The sequence below is a fragment of the Panthera onca genome, chromosome B3, assembly GCF_046562875.1.
Source record: "Panthera onca isolate mPanOnc1 chromosome B3, mPanOnc1 haplotype 2, whole genome shotgun sequence".
In the NCBI taxonomy this organism is placed as follows: Eukaryota; Metazoa; Chordata; class Mammalia; order Carnivora; family Felidae; genus Panthera; species Panthera onca.
The window spans coordinates 110,757,516-110,774,528 of NC_138344.1; the positions used below are offsets into that span (position 1 = coordinate 110,757,516).

At 44.7% G+C, this 17,013-nt stretch overlaps 1 protein-coding gene and 1 long non-coding RNA gene across 5 annotated transcripts in view; both read left to right on the forward strand.

The window, feature by feature from the left end:
• Positions 1 to 17,013, forward strand: part of CHURC1 (churchill domain containing 1) — a 417,546-nt gene that overhangs the window by 259,917 nt on the left and 140,616 nt on the right. The gene's annotated exons all lie outside the window — the stretch shown is intronic.
• Positions 1 to 17,013, forward strand: part of LOC132669993 (uncharacterized) — a 64,091-nt gene that overhangs the window by 26,131 nt on the left and 20,947 nt on the right. The window contains exon 1 of one of the 4 annotated variants that reach the window (XR_014137833.1): positions 1,371 to 3,752. The exons of 2 other annotated variants lie outside the window; for them this stretch is intronic. This is a non-coding gene — a long non-coding RNA (uncharacterized LOC132669993). Of the gene's footprint in view, positions 1 to 1,370; positions 3,753 to 13,361; positions 15,734 to 17,013 lie in introns of those variants that run through there. One more of the 4 variants, XR_013556064.2, reaches the window with a different exon arrangement.

A 17,013-nucleotide genomic window follows, 5' to 3' on the forward strand; every position in this document is an offset into this window, starting at 1 on the left:
TCCTCTACTTCACCGGCTTACCATGAGGATTACATGAGATCATATATGCAAAAAGAATTTTGTAATTTGGTAAACCAGAAGGCACGATGCACGGACATGCAGGGGGCTATCATGATTATGGATACTTTAAGGGGGCCTTGATTAGCTAGAATTTCTCAAGACAGTTCTAAGCAGGCACTTCCAGTTCAAAGAGGAAATTTTGCTCATTAAAACTAAATCCAGAGAAAACAATGGGGCTATTTGGCAAGTGTTTCTGAGGAAAAAAAAAAATACACCTAGAGTATACATTAGCAACATTGGGAGATTACTGTGTAGCTGGCAGGCAGAGCCCCACCTATATGCCCTTGGCTTACCCCAGGGTCACCTGCCACCTGTTCCCCAGTGACCCACAGCTTCCTGCTTCTTGCTGCCTGCAGGTGTTCTCTGGCCTCTGGAGCATGCCTGCCTCTGAGGTTGGCAGGGATGAATGCTCCAGGAGCAACACTTACCCCATGGGGGTGTGAGGGTCCCCAGGGGCCATTCTGAGATGTGTTCCAACTTCTCAGAGGGTCCCTGCGGCATCGAGCCCCCCTCTTGCCAGTGGTAGCCAGCTCACTACCCTTGCCTCCCTTTCCTGCTTCACCTTCCTCCTTCTCTCACAGAGCATTCTGGGATCACCACCTCAACTACGCGCAACCTGAATCTTTGCCCGAGTCTGCTTTCAGGGGAGTGACTCAAGCTAAGGCAGAAAAGCCCGGAGGGCTTATCTTTGGCAGGAAAATGTAAATTATACTAACTGAAATAGTAGCTTCTCGGTAAATCTTGCTACTGAGTAGAAATTGTTAAGTGGTCATAATAACTTGCAGGTATTAATAGCTTCCTTCATGATCCTAAGCTCTCTTCACACACTTCATTCATAGCAATTGTAGAAGTGGATGCTGTTATTTTCTCTTATTTTATAGATGAGGACACTGAGACACAGTGAATAGTGCAAGGCCACATAACTTGCAAGCAACAGAGCCGGGATTGCAACTCTGGTAATCTGGTTCTAGAAACCACACTCGTGTCTCCTCACTGTGCTTTTTGAACTATTGAACACTGACAGAGCAGACTCTCCAGTGCATGAGAGGTGGGCCTAACTCAAGTGTTGCTGAGAGACAGAGGGTCTAGGAAGACGAATGGAGATCAGAGATCGGAAGCCTGAAATCAAAGCCACATCCCACCCCACTTACCAGCTGAGTGACCTTGACCAAATCACTTCCCTGACCCTCAGTTTATTTATTTATTTAAAAAAAATTTTTTTTAATGTTTTATTTATTTTTGACAGAGAGAGAGAGAGAATGAGCGGGGGAGGAGCAGAGAGAGAGGGAGACACAGAGTCCAAAGCAGGCTCCAGGCCCCGAGCTGTCAGCACAGAGCCCGACGCGGGGCTCGAATTCACAGACCGCGAGATCATGACCTGAGCTGAAGTCAGACGCTCAACCGACTGAGCCACCCAGGCGCCCCCCACCCCCCAACCCTCAGTTTAAATCTTACGTGTAATGTGGGTGGTGGGGGGGTTGGTGAAACAAAACTTATGTCTGAGTCATGGGGTGGTGCTGAGCTTCAAATGAGAGGGCACTTGTGGAGCCTGGGGCAAACTCTGAGCCTGATGGGCGATTTTCGAAGCTGTGATATTGGCCACAGGCTCCCAACTCTGTCCTCTACAGATCTCACCATCACCTTTATCCCACCTCCCAGGACCCAGGGCTCTCATTGCTGCTTCCCTGAAGGAGTTACTATGATGTGGGTGGCAGAGGATGAAACTGGAATCTGACACGAATTCGAATCTCAGAATCCTTACTGTTTCTACTTTACTTTCTTTTTGGAAGTAATCTTGGACAAGTTATTTAATTTCTCCAGGCCTCTGTTTTCTCACCTGTAAAATGGGGATAATAAACAAGACTGTGGAAATGGTTAACTAGACAATGCACATAAAGAGCTTACTACAGCCGGCACAGGCCAGTGCTCAAAACATGCTAGCTACTGTTGTTACTATGGGTTTTACGAGAGAAAAACTCGAGCCCCATCCAGAGACAGGAAGAAAAAGGGCTGATTTGACATGATATATAAGAAGAGAATTATTAACTGTTTCCATCTACTTAAGAGAAAGTGAGAAAGCCTCAATCTGTCATTGTATTCCTGTTTACTTTCAAATTCTATATATCTTGCTGGAGAAAATGATAAAGAAGTTTTGAAGAGGAAGCAATTTTGGAAACCATTATTAAAAGCAACAATGATGTAACACAAAAGTATAATCTATAGCCGTGAACCCACATGGATTCCTTAAACATAAACAAAGCTTTTATTTCTGAATCTAGCTCCCTCCTCACAAAGAAACAAGCATAGTGTCTGGGGGAAGGGAGCAGGGAATGCAATGTGCTGAATCCAGAAAGAGACAGCGGGGCTGGAATGATCGCCCCAGGCAGCCAGGCGTGGACTTTGGAAGGAGCAGGGCAGGGGCAGAAGTGTGGGTGAGGAGGGTGAGAAGAGTGAAGACACAGTCAAGTAATGGTGAAAAAGAAACCCGGCTCTGGCCTCCTACCTTGAGGCAGGTGCCCTATGGACTGATCCCTCCTCACCCACCCTGGGGGGCTCAGGGAGAGGAGACACCCTGGTGTCTGCTCCTCACCAGGCTTAAGTGCCTATCGAGGATCCCACACTTGTTAATTTGTCAGGTTTAAAAGAAGGGAGAGAGCCCTGACGTTTTCCCACCGCGTGGAAGTGAAAGAAGAAAGAGTTCTTTACTTTTAGGGCCATATCCTGAATGACAGAGGTCAGTGTTTGCAACTGATCTGTGTAGGCTCCGGCTTCTAATTATTTCCTGGATAACCTGTTATCTATTAGCCATCAGGCTGCTTGCCAGAATATGCAATGTCTCCAGAGTTCCTGGTCTGGATTCTGAGGATCGGATTTTGTGTTTTTATTTATTTGTTTTGTTTTAAGGGGAAGTGGGAGGTGGGGGCAGACGGCTGTCAGTCCCACTGGCAGAAGGGCTTTTCTGTCCGCCTGTCCTTAGCCTGCGCTGAAGGAGATAGAAGGCGGAGGAGCCCAGGGCACAACCATTCTGATGCCCCTGTGGACCCCGGCAGTGTCTACTCTTTCTCCCAGCTCCTTGACTCGCACTACTTTGGGAGACTTGGCTTTGTTGTAACCTTCTGGAAAAGCTTCTGAGAGAAATGTTTTTCTGGGCTGATATCATTTGCTTGGAGAACAAGGAAAGTCTTCAAATAATCTTTTGTTGGGGAAAGGAGGGAAGGGAGGGTATCTGAATTCAATAGGCCTGTTCTCTGTGGAGGAGGGGCAGGACTTGGCCGTCACCCAGGTGAGCTCAGTACCATCAGCCATCAGTTACACCCATGGCCTCTGCATTTTTACTAGGGCACAATGAAGTGTCATCAAATAAGAGGGGCACGCAAATATAGGGCATCGTTCTTTCTCTTGTTATAAAGGTAGCGCACGCTCATTACTTAGATATTTAGAAACGGTAGAAAAGCAAAAAGAAAAAAATCCACTCAAAATTTCATTCTTCTGAGATAATCGCTTAGGGTTGGAGAGGACAAAAGGAAATAGTTTGAATTTTTAAAACTTAGAAACTCAGAAGGGAGCTGTGGAGTCTCAGACCCCCTCTGAGGAAAAGGTGCTCCCTGAGGGGTGGTTTCCGTGGGTGCAGAGGAAGGGGCCCTTCGGGCTGGAAACCAGAGCTCCGAGAGGGGTACTTCCGGTCCGTGCCCGTGAGTCTGCAGTGCTGTAATGAGACATTTGGGAAAACCGTGAGCTGCATCTGGCTGCTGCTGTGAGCAGGATGACCGGCGGCCGGGGCGAGGCGCCCCTGGAAGGGCAGCTGCCCGGGGCAAGCGGGAAGGACCGGGCCCTTTCTCCCTCCTCCAGCCCCGCAGCCCCCGCTCCGGCCTGTCACCAGCTCCCAGGCGCAGCAGGCGTGGCGGAAATGTGCTTTGCAGAGCCTCCGCTCCAGCATCAGGGGCAGAGTAGAAAAGTGTGGGTTTGGAACCGAGAGAGAGGGTAACAGGTGCGTCTGGGTTTATTTGCCCTTGCCTGTGTTCCTTCCTCCTGTCCTTTATATAATTCATTTGTTTAAATATGTAGCACATTAACCTACTTCTCAAGAATAAAAACTGTCCACAAAGGTATACCCAGAGAGGCGTCCTCACCCCCCGCCCTTTACCCGGTACCCCCCACCCCTTGTAGGTATTCCACTTCATGGTTTTCCGATTTGCGTTTGATGTGTGTGTGTGTGTGTGTGTGTGTGTGTGTGTGTGTGGTTTTCTTTTTTTTGCTTTTCAAAATTTAACTTATGTTTTCTTATTCCCTTTGGTCTTCTGTGCAGAAGTATATTATTTACAATTGTTTTTGCACTTTGCATTTTTCATTTACTATATTCTGGAAATCAGGTCGTAGAGTTTACCACATTTTTTTTTAAATAGTACTCTATAGTACTCCAGATGTCATCGTTTATGTAACCAATCTTCCATGTCTGGGTATTTAAGGTATTAATATATGTATATTTTTTGAAATTACAAATAATGTTGCATGAACAACCTAGTACATGAATAGTTTTTAAATTGTTGGACGTGTACCTTCAGGGTAAATTCCTAGGAGTGGGACGATTTTGTCAAAGAGTGACTGTATCCTGGTTTGTTACATATTGCCAAATTCCTCTGCATGGGAGTTGTATCTTTTTTTTTTTAAGTTTATTTACCTATTTTGAGAGAGAGAGAACGAGTGTGGGAGGGGCAGAGACGGGGACAGAGGATCCCAAGTGGGCTGCATGCTAACAGCAGAGAGCCTAGCCTGATGGAGGGATCAGTCTCACAAACTGTGAGATCATGACCTGAGCCAAAGTTGGACACTTAACTGACTGAGCCATCCAGATGCCCCTCAATTGTACCATTTTTCATTCTCATTGGCAATAGATAAGTGCCTGTTTCATCAGCAGAAAATATTGTCAGGATTTTGAATTTTTGCCCATCTGATGGGGGAGAAATGCTATCTTAGTATGGTTTTAATTTGCCTTTCCCTTATTATGAATGAGGTTGAACATTTGTTCCTGTTTCAGGATCAGTTTTGTATCTTTTTACTGTTGTTAATTTTGCCCATTCTTCTGGAGGATTTTTGATCCTTTTCCCTCAATTGAAAAAACCATTGATATATTAGAGATTTTGATGCCTTATCTGTGGGATTGTGATGTAAATCTGTTCCATAAATGTGTCATTTGATTTTTGATTTTGTTGATTTGTTTGCCCTGCAAAACCTTAAATTTTTTTAAGTAATTAAATGAATCAATCTTTTATTGCATCTTCATTTGGAGACATAATTAGAAAGATTTTCCCCATACGCAGGTTGTAGAAGGTGGTGCCCGTGTTTTCTTCTAGTACTCATGTTTCAGGTTTGGCATTCGGATCTCTGCCCCATTTGGAGTCCGTGATACCTTTTCCCAAGTGGCTGTTTCGGTTATCTATGGATGGATAACAAACCACCCTGAAATTTAGTGGCTTAAAATAAGATTTGTTTTATTAGCTTCCACAGTTCCGTGTGTAGATTTGACTCAGCTGGGCAGTTTTGCTATTTTTGCTTGGGTCCTCCTGTATGGTTGCAGTGCTGGGCGGCTGGGGCTGGAGTTGTTTAAAAAGGCTTGATTTGGGGGTGCCTGAGTGGCTCAATCAGTTAAGCGTTGGACTCTTGATTTCAGCTCAGGTCGTGATCTCACCGTTAGTGAGTTCTGAGCCCCCAGTCGGGCTCCACACTGGTAGTGCAGACCCTGCTTAGGATTCTCTCTCTCCCTCTCTCTGCCCCTTCCCTGCTCTCTCTCTCTCAAAATAAATAAATACAGCTTAAAAAAAAAAAAAAAAGGCTTGATTTGGATACTGGGAGGCCTCTCTCCTTCCACATGTAGTTCTAGGTCCTCTTCTCTCCATGGGGCCTCTTCATTTGGTCTTTTCAGTAGGGGAGCTGGATTGCTTCTTTGTCTTTTCTTCCTTTTTCTTCTCTCTATCTCTCTTTCTCTCTTTTTAAAAGTAATCTCTCCGCCCAATGTGTGTTTCGAACTCAAGACCTGGACATTGAGTCACATGCTCTTCCCACTGAGCCAGCCGGGCACCCTTCTTCTCCTTTTAAATGTTTTATTGTGATAGCTTTCAAATGCCATAAAATTCACCTATTTAAAGTTCACACGGTTCAGTGGTTTTCAGTACAATCAGAGTTGTACAAACCCATCACCACAATCTAATTTTAGAGTATTTTTAGCATCCCAGAAAGAAACCCTATACTCATTAGCAGTCATTTCTCATTCTGCGGCAGGCTTCATGCCTGTTCCGGCCCCAGACAACCACTGATCCACTTTCTGTCCATATGAATTTGTCTATTTTGGGTATTTCATATAAATGGAATCATACAATATGTGGTCTTTTTTGACCAGCTTCTTTCACTTGGCATAACGCGTTCAAGGTTCATCCATGTTGTACTGTGTCTCAGAACTTCATTCCTTCTTATATACAAATAATAGTCTGCTGCATGGTGATCTCCCAGTTTGCTTACCCAGTCATCTGTTGGTGGACATTTAGATTGTTTCGACATTTTGGCTGTTATGAATAATGCTTCTATGAACATCTTTGTTCAAGTTTTTGTGTGGATGTATGTTTTGATTTCTTTTTTTTAAATTTTCTTTTAATGTTTATTTATTTTGAAGGAGAGAGAGAGAGATAGAACATGAGCTGGGGAGGGGCAGAGAGAGAGGGAGACAGAATCTGAAGCAGGCTCCAGGCTCCAGGTTCCAGGTTCCCAGCCTGACGCAGGGCTCACACTCATGAGCCGTGTGAACATGACCTGAGCTGAAGTCGGACACTTAACCGACTGAGCCACCCAGGCACCCCTGGGTGTTTTGATTTCTTGAGTCTATACGAAGAGTGGAATTACTGGATCTTATCTTTAGCCTTTTCAGGAATTGCCACGGTGTTTTCCACGATGGTTGCACCACTTTTTGGATTTCGTTGAAAGCTTTATTTATCATTTAGGGTGAAATCACATGTTTTTCTCGTTAGACCCGTTCAAATGGTGCTTTATATGAACGGATTATTTAATAGTGACATATCCTCACATTTCCAGCATAATCTCAAATAAGTTATTTCTTGATGACCTCTCTCTGAGGTTCAGTTTTGCTATCTGTAAATTGCAGATAATACTAGTATTTACTCTCATAGGGTTGTGAAGATTTAATGAGGTCATGAATGTAAAGTGCCCGTCACCGTGGTCAGCATAGAATAAATGCTCAATAAATATTAGCTATGTATTACCATCTGTGGGTAGATTCCCCCCAATCCAGGACATTTCCCAGCCACAAAGTCTGAGTTTGTGCAGAGAAATTTTCTGTGAGGCACAGTGCACTTAATAGTTAACAGCTGTGATATTTGTAATATTGAAAGAGGACTTCAACTAACTCCATTTTGACCTCAGTCTGTACTTTCTAATTGATTAAGTTCTTCTTTGTGGCTTATCTTTTAACTCAGGCAAAAGACCCTGTGGGCAAGGCATCCCTTGATAGGAAACTAAACTACCCCCTACAACAGTTAAGTACCGCACTGAACCAGCAAGACCCTGCATGACTGGCCCCAAGACAATGGCCGACCTGACCTTTACTGCCCGCCTGCACATTCCCACCGACCTTTGCCCCACATTTTCCTCATATAAACCTGGAAGTGTTTTCGGCACTTTGGAGACAGTCTTTGAGACTCTAGTCCACAGTCTTCCCGGTGCTGGCCTTGCTGAAATAAATTCCTTTCTTGTTTCACCACTGCTTGTCTCTCTGCCTTTGGATTTTGTCAGCAGAAGAGCGGCCGAACCTGGTCTGTTTGGGACCTCTGGAGCCACACGCTCTTGCACACCTGCACCAGGCTACAGCATAACCAGAAATTTATACTTGGTCTTCATCCCCAGTTCCTGGGATAGAGCTCCTAAAAAGCTTAGTAAATTCCCTGAGTGATGGGGGTGGCAGGAGAGTCTTTTGTTATTTATAATAAGCCCCATCCAACCACAGCTGAGCTATGCTAATGAGGTGACACCTGCAGGGCAGAGGCTGCAAACCCCAGAAGCTGACCATGTGAGACCATGTGATCAGAGGGTCAGAATTTTCAGCCCCATTCGTGACCTCCAGGAGCCCGGGGGCTGGAAACTGAGTTATCCACCAAAGGTCAACGATTTAATCAAGCATGATTATGTAATGGAACCATAAAAACTCTAAATGAACGGGTTCAGAGAGATTCCGGGTTGGGGAATCCAGGCTCCAGGTTCCAGGAGGGTGCCAGGAGGGTGTCACACTCAGGACAGATCTGGACCTCGCTCTTATCTGGTTATCCATTTGTATCTTTCATAATAAACACTTAATAGTACCTAAAGTGTTTCCCTGAGCTCTGTGAGCTATTACAGCAAGTTCTTGAAATCGAGGGTTATGGGAACCTCTGATTTGTTGCCACATGGGCAGAAGTGTGGGTCACCTGGGGACCCTTTACTTGTGAGTGGCATCTGAGGTGGGGGGATGTCTTGTGGGACTGAGTACTTGACCTGGGTAGTGAGAGTTAGAATTGAATTGAATTATAGGACACCCAGTTGATATCCCCAGAGAACTGGAGAATTACTTGCTGTGGGAAACCCACACAATCTGGGGTCAGAAATATGGGGTGAAGGACTCAGGCACTGGAATTCAGCAGGCATGAGTTGGAATCCTGCGTTTACCACTACCACCTCTGTGTCTTCGGGTGTGTTTTGCTGAACTCAGAGCTTCATTTTTGTCATCTGGAAAACAGCGGCATTAATGTCTGCTTCATTTGCTTGATGCATGAATTAACCAAAATCATTTATGCAAAGCACTTAACCCATAGTAATACCATATAGTGAGTCAGAACTTGAAGCAGGGGGAATGGTTCGTCTGACAAAAGAAGAATGTCATGAGGTGGCCATATCCTGACTCAGGAGGAACTGACTTGACCAGGATAATCCATCTCTTTTCTACTCTTCTCTCCTCTAAGAAATGGAATTAATGTTTCCTAACTACATGAAGCAGTGTGGTATGACAGAGGGAGCATTGGCCAGGGACGCTTGGATTCCAGTTTTGGTTCTTCCAGGAATGGCTGCTTCCCCTTGGATGAATCACTCTCTAACTACATCATTGCCTTTCAAAGTTTTGAGCACATCTCAAAACACATTTATTTTGCTGGTTCAGTGCAGTACATTAACCATGGTCTAATATTTATGTATCTGTATACATAACCAAAAACCACTATCAGTGCTAACTTGACTGAGTTTCTTTGGCTCTGGTCCTCACAGAGAACTCCTGTCCTTCCAAGTTGGGAGTTGCTGAGCCTCTCGGCATGCTGGGAAGTTTATCTGGACAACTTCCAAGGGGAGGGTACAATCAGGCCAAACCCAGAAGCAGCCAGCTGTCATGGATTCTGCCTGGCTCATCGGCTCAAAGGAATGCCCAGGAGGCAGGGTGATGTCGGGGAAACAGGAAACAGGCCCCGGCCCAGGCCCAACACAGCCACCAGCTGTGTGACCTGCTCGGGATGTTTCTCCTTTCTGGACCTCAGTTTCCATCTTTGTTACTGGGATGTCTACAGATCCTATGACTCTGCAAGAAAGCAGAATTGCCATTTCTATCGGAGGCTGAGGCAGGAAGGTGGTTTCATGCTGCTGGCCAGTGACCAGGTGTGCGCCAGAAAAGTCTAGCTATGAGAAGCCAGACTGAACTCCCTCGGAGCAAGATGTCTGTACCTTTGGGTTTCTGCCCAGGCATAGAGTCTGGCACCTAAATCTTTGTTTAGCTGAACAAAGGGACTCTGGAATGAGGGGTTTTTGGTTTTGTTTTGTTTTGTTTTGTTTTGTTTTTATATGGAGGGAAGGATTGCTTTGCTTTGTTTTGTTTTGTTTTGTTTTGTTTTGTTTTAGCTCTGGCCTCCCAGATCCCACTGTGAGAGGCACCATGTTGGCTCATGGAAAGGATTGATTGTGAGTGCTTCAGCCAGTGGGGCTGTGAACTCTGCCTTCTTAAGGAGTTTAAAATAATTGAGAATTCTTTCTATTCAGAGGGAGTTGCGACCATGCGATGGTGCCCAAGTCAGGTGACAAGAGACAAGAGTGCTGGTTCCTTGGATCTGTGGGGCATTATAGCCCTTCCTCTCCTGTTAGAACCACCCCCATCTCCTGTCTGGGTGGGGAGGTGAGATAGGAAGCCCGGAGCGGGGAGAGAGAACTTCTGGGCTGAACTGGCAAATGGGGAAGGAGAGGTAGGAATGTGAGAAGGGAAAGGAGGGATTGAGAGAAGAGGGTGGGGGGAGAGAGGCAAAGGAAAAAGATTCATTGTAGCAATAGATTTTTTTTTCTCCTGGGAATTTTCAAAAGCAAACAACCCCCTAAAACAAAAACCCACAAACCCCAAATATCTTCCCCTTCTTTTTCACAAGAGCTGATGAGTTAGTGCACAGGGTGTTGAACAGGGCACCCAACCACTCATTTTGGGATCAATAAAAAGTTTAAGAGACTAACCATCCATGTAGAGGACCTTTCTGGGCTTCAGAATTAGGCAGCCCTAAAAAACAAAACAAAACAAAACAACAATTAGGCAACCCTAAGAAAAACACAACCACCAGTGCCAGGGCTCAGCAGGAATAAATATGCCCTCAATTGGTTAACTCCTGTGTAACCCATGAGTTGTCAGTTGGCAGAAGCCTGGGCAGGAAAGAGGGGTATTATGGACAGGCCCCTTCAAATGCCCTACCTGGTAGTAAATCCTGCCTGCCTCTCAGGGCTGCCAGGAGGAAGAGGCTTCCCCAGTATGCCCTCATGTCACACAAAAGAAAGTTTGGGATGGCTGTGGGATAAGCGAGTTACTGTGGCTCCTTTTTCTTGAGGGCAGTCCTGCCCCCTTCCCACCCTGCCCACTGTGGGGTGGGTGGAAAGACTGTGTCCTCGCCTCTGTGGGAGCTGCTAAGTCAGCTGTGAGGCCACACAGATTGGTGCAAGAAGCCCTCTCCCCCTGCCCCTGACTGAGCCCCTGACTCAGTAGGGGCTATTTCACTGCTCCAAGGCTAGGCCAGGCCAGGAGAAACACAGACACACACAGACACACAGACACACAGACACACAGACACACACACACACACACACACACACACACACACACACGGGGGCTCATCACTGAGCTCAGGTAGCCCAGCCTTGCAAGCCCAGAACCCAGGGCACAAAAACCTGAGGAGAAGGGTGTATTCCAGTCTCTCAGTGATTTGGGCATGGTGATTGTGTAGGGGAAGGGCCCTGACAACACTCTGGACCCCAGGGCTGGTTGTTGACTCCGGGGGCCCATCCAGAAGAACTTCACTCTTCAGTCTTTTTCTGGGTCTCTGGTCTTTGCCACCTGTGTATGTGTTGGGAGAAGCTCATTACTTTTCATATTAGCATAAGGAAAGCTAATTAGAATGGTGAATCTACTGCAAAATAAATGGTGTGATGTGTTTATAAAGGAATGAATTATCTTTTGTTTGGAATTGTTCTGCCTGCTCTCCTTCCATTAGCAAAGCTTATGGTGAGCCAAGTGTGGACTAAATTTGTTGTTCCATAATGGAATAGTATGTGGGAAGGGCCAGAAGAGTGCAATAGACAATAGGCACAAATAAGGTTCAAGGAGGAAGAAGTCGTTTTAGGGAGATGTGTCCAGAAAAGATTTCAGAGTTGAGTATTGAACTAGGCTTTGAGCCTGGGGTGATATTCTCTGATGTACTTTGTCAGGGAATCCTATTTCATTGTATAATTTACCATAATTTAGTCAAGCACTTCTCTATTGTTGAACATTTAAGTTATTTCCAGTTTTTGGTAAATAACACTATAATGAACATCCTTTTTTAAAAATTTAATGTTTATTTATTTTTGAGAGAGAGAGACAGACAGAGCATGAGTCGGGGAGGGGCAGAGAGAGGGGGAGACACAGAATCTGAAGCAGGTTCCAGGCTCTGAGCTGTCAGCACAGAACCTGACGCAGGGCTCGAACTCACGAACCATGAGATCATGACCTGAGCTGGAGTCAGACACTTAACTGACCGCGCCACCCAAACACCCTAATGAACATCCTTATACATACATTTTATGAATTTAACTTTTTTAAAGGATGTTTATCTTGAAAGGGAGTTGATGAGTCAAGGGTATGCACAAATGTTTTAAATCATCATTTCCTTTTCTGATTACTGAATTAATATATACTCACTATTAAATATTCAAACACAACAGGGTATGGTTTTGAAAAATGAAAGTGTCCTGTAATCCCATGTCCCAGAAATATTTTCTGATAACAGTTGGTATATATTTTCCTAACTTTTTTCAATGAGACACCGACATGTTGTAACAGACACATCTCCAAAGACTGACTTTCCATCACACTTAGAATTGACTCCAGAGCCTGGGCCTGGGTCCAGGTTGGCTGTGTGGCCCCATGTCCCATTACTCTCCTCCCCTTACTTGTCCCAGCTGCACAAGTCTCCTGGCTATTTCTAGGGCCACCTAAATTTGCTACTATGACAGGCCTCATGGTAGCTGAGCTTCTGATTGGAATGTCCTTTCCTCAAATATTCACAAGATTCCTGCCCTCACTCTTTTCAGGATTCTGCTCAACTGTCACTATTTCAGAAGGGCCCTCCCTGACCACCCACCTAAAATAGCACATCTCATAACACTATTTGTTTTCTTTTCTTTCTTCTCCTTCTCCTTTTTCTCCTCCTTCTTCTCCTTCTCTGTCTCCTCCTCCTCCTCCTCCTCCTCCTCCTTCTTCTTCTTCTTCATCTTCTTCTTCTTCTTCTTCTTCTTTTTTTAGTAGGATCCATGCCCAACATGGGACTTGAACTTATGATCCTGAGATCAAGAGTCACATATCCTACTGAATGAGCCAGACAGGTGCCCCAAATGCTATTTCTTCATAGCACTTATCATCACCTGACATTTCATATATGTATAATTGGTTTATTGTCTGTCTTGAAAGCTCTCTAAATGCAAAGACATTGTCTTGGTCTTTGTACACCCCTAGCACCTGGAATAGACACTGGCACGTAGTAGATGCTCGATCTATGCATGTTGAATAATTGAATAAGATGAAATGAAACTATATCATTCTGAAACCTGCTTTTTTACTTAACAGTATATCAAGGACATCTTTTCATGTCAGTATATAAATCTTTTTAGTCTTTCTAAGGCTCTACAGTAGGATTGGAATTTATTTGCCCAATTCTCTCTTGATGGGTATTTGTGTTGCTTCCAATTTTTCAATATTATAGACAGTGTTACATTACACATCCTTGAATATATATCCTTCATGCTTTTAATGTTTTATATCCTTTATCTGAGGTGATGAAAAAACCCTACAGGCATGAATGTCTAGCATAATGTTGGAAATGCAGACTTGGTGCTCAGAGATATCCAGCATGTGGGTAGATTTGAGACTTCTTCACGCAGACCTGATCATTGAAGTCATAGGAATCAGCGAGAAAGAAGAAAATTGAGCAAAGATTCATGTTTAAGACATGAATCTTAAACAATGTCTGTATTTAGAAGGCAGAAGGAGAAGGGCAAGAAATTATTCATTCATTTGACAAATATGTGTTGACTGGTACTTTCTAAAAGTCAGGAATACAACACGACATGTGTGACATAGACCTTGTCGCTACCTTCCTGTTGCTTAGAGTCCAATAGGGGAGGGGAAAGGGCACAGAGAACAACAAAAGAAATAAAAAAATCATCCTATGATGGATAGGACAGGATGGCACTGAAATACAGACTAGAGATTTTAAGGAAAGTGTTCTGGAAGTAACATTTAAACTGAGACTGGAGTAGGTAGCAGTTAGCTAGGTGAAGGGGTGGGCTTCTGAGTGGGGAAGTGTTTCAGGCTAGCAGTGGAGCACTTCTGAAGTCTAGGAGGTGTGAGGGACCATGGCATACCCAGGCCCTGGGAGAGAAAGTCTGTGTGGCAAGAGAGTTGAGATGGAGGAGGGTAGTAGGAAAAGATGGGATGGAGAGGTAGGCAGGAGCTCTCTGGGCCATGTTAAAGGGGTCGGCTTCTATTTTAAAGGCAACGAGGAATTTTAAGCAGGGAGGTCTTGTGATCAGATTTACACTAGAAAATGACTCTGGCCATAGTGCAGACAACGGATCAAAGACGGGGTGGGGTGAGGAGATGATCAAGACTGGAGGGACCTGTTGGGAATCAAAGGGGCAGGGATGTTGGCCTAAACTAGAGCAATGGTGTTGGGCATGAAGATCAGTGAATGGATTCCAGAGGCACCTCAGATGATTAGAAGGTATAATTGATAGGACTTGCTTATAAATTATATTAGGAGGAGAAGGAAAGTGAAGAATCAACAATAGTGAACAAAGATGATGAGCACTTTGTGGCTTGTATGACTGAGATAGGAAGAGGAGCTGGTCTGGAGGTGGGCTGAGGATAGAAATTTTAGCTTTGGAAATACTGAATGTGAGATGTATGTGGAATAGCCAAGCAGACCAAGTAGACAAAAGAGAGATATCTGGGCTAGAGGCCAATTTATATGTCATCAGTATCCAGATGGAATTGATACCACTGGCAACTGTCAAGTCCATGAGAGCAGGCACTCGTGTATCTTTAGGGCTTAGATCAGTGCCTGACTTACAGTGGGTGCTCAATAAATACTTGTGGGGGTGCCTAGGTGGCTCAGTTGGTTGAGTGTCTGAGTCTTGGTTTTGCCTCAGGTCATGATCCCAGGGTCATGGGATGAGCTGAGTGTGGAGCCTGCTTAAGATTCTCTCTCTCCCCCTCTTGTCCCTTCTTTCTTGTGTGCACTCCCTCTCTCTGTCTCTCAGATAAATAAAATGAAAAATAATTTTTAAATAAATAGTCGTGGAGTGAAGGAATAGGTGAGATCACTCAGGGAAACTGAGAAAAGAAGGAAGCCCAGGACAGAATCCAAAGGAGAGACTTGTCCATGGTGCAGAGAGGAAGCTGTCATGGGAGGGGGGATGCAGGAGGAGGAGGAAGTGGTGAACAATGTCAACGCTATCAAGAATAAGTCAAGGGGCCACAAAGGTCCAAGGGATTTTCACAACAAGGAGATCATTGGCAACCTTGGTGAGGTTTTTCTACTGACACACTGGAAACAAAGGTCTCATTTTAGAGGACTGAAGAGTGACCAAAAAGGATGTAAGAGAAGACAGTGGGCGCACACAACTCTTTTAGAAAGTTTCGCTGTAAACTAGGTATAAGAGGAAGTGAAAATAAGGCTATTTTTAAAAAAAGAGATGGAGACAGTGTTTTCGTGATGTTGAGAGAGAACAGCAGAGCAGAGGTTTAAGATTCAAGAACAAGTGAAGCTAATTGTTAGAGAGAGGTCCCTGAGAAGGTGGGAAAAGATGGGATTTCCTTCAAGTTGGAGCAACTGCTGTGGATCAAGGAAGAGACAAATGTTCCATTTTGACCAGGAAATTGATGGTTTTTCAGATCTGCAGGTGGGAAGTTGGGGGCATTTGTCTGATGGCTTCTAGTCTCTCTTGAAGCCACCAAACAATGGCAGGAATGGCTATAAAGGAAGGAGAAGCAGTCACAGGCAGAGAGAGGGCCACCAAGGAGACAGAGCAAGTCACCGGAGCACAGCACCACAGACAGGAGAACCTGAAGACGGATGAATCATTGGGTCTGGTAGATTGGAATTCATAATTGAGAACTTCTGGAAACTGATAGAAGGTGGACCCTCTACTACAAGGTTTAAAGAAATAAGCAGACATGTGGGAAGGGAAGGCAGCAGTTATATGTGACCAGAGAGAATCTGGAAGGGGAAGACAGGGGTGGAAGGGTACTAAAGGTCATTTGAATTTAATTCAAGATTGTAAAAAAATTTTATTTATTTATTTTTGAATAAATAATTCAAATTCAAAATTTGAGAGAGAGCATGAGCGGAGGAGAGGTGGAGGAGAGGCAGAGAGAGAGAATACCAAGCAGGTTCAGCACGGAGCCCAGTGTGGGGCTCGAACTCATGAGCCATGAGATGATGACCTGAGATGAAATCAAGAGTCGGGTGCTTAACTGACTGAGCCACCCAGGCACCCCTGAATTTAATTCAAGATTAAAAAGAACAAACACACACACACACACACACACACACACACACACACACACACACACAGGAAAGTGTGAAGACAGGGCAGGAGCCACTGGTGAAGGAGGGCTTGAAATGTTGGAGAAAGAACAAAAGGACAGATAAGCCAGACTGAGATGAAATCAAAAGTTTGGCAGAGGAGTTAGCCCTCAAAATGTGGAGAAATCCTTCCTTTTGTGACGGGAAAGAAGCTGGAGAGGATTGGTATACAAGCAGAGAAATAAACTGAAGTGAAGCATGTTTTTATAATTTACAATAAGAAATATGTATTTGGAATTCATCCTGGTTCCTGGCATAGAGCTCTTAAAACCCTTGTAATTTCCTAAGTGATAAGAAAACTGGGAGCATTGTCTGTTCTGATGAGGCAATTCTGGGTGGTCTCCCGGGTGGGGGCTGGTCACCAGAAAGACCAAGCCCTGATTAGAAGTTTGGATTTTTAGCCCTATCCCTTGTCCTCCAGAGAGGGGAGACAGGCTAGAAACAGTTAATGATTGAGCATACCTATGTGAGGAAGCCTCCATAAAATCCCAATAGTATGGAGTTTGAAGGGCTTCTAAGCTGGCCAACATGTCCATGCTAGGAGGGTGACACATCCCAACTCCATAGAGACAGAATCTCCTGCCCTCAGGACCCTCTCACATCTTGTGCCAAGTATCTCTTCATCTGGATGTTCATCTGTCTCCTTTAATAAACTGGTAAATGTAAGTAAGTGTTTCCCTGAGTTCTAGCAAATTAATCGAACCTGAAGAAGGGGTCTTTGGAAGCTCTGATTCATAGTGGTCACTAAGAAGCACAGGTTTTAACTGGCATCTGAAGGGGGGGG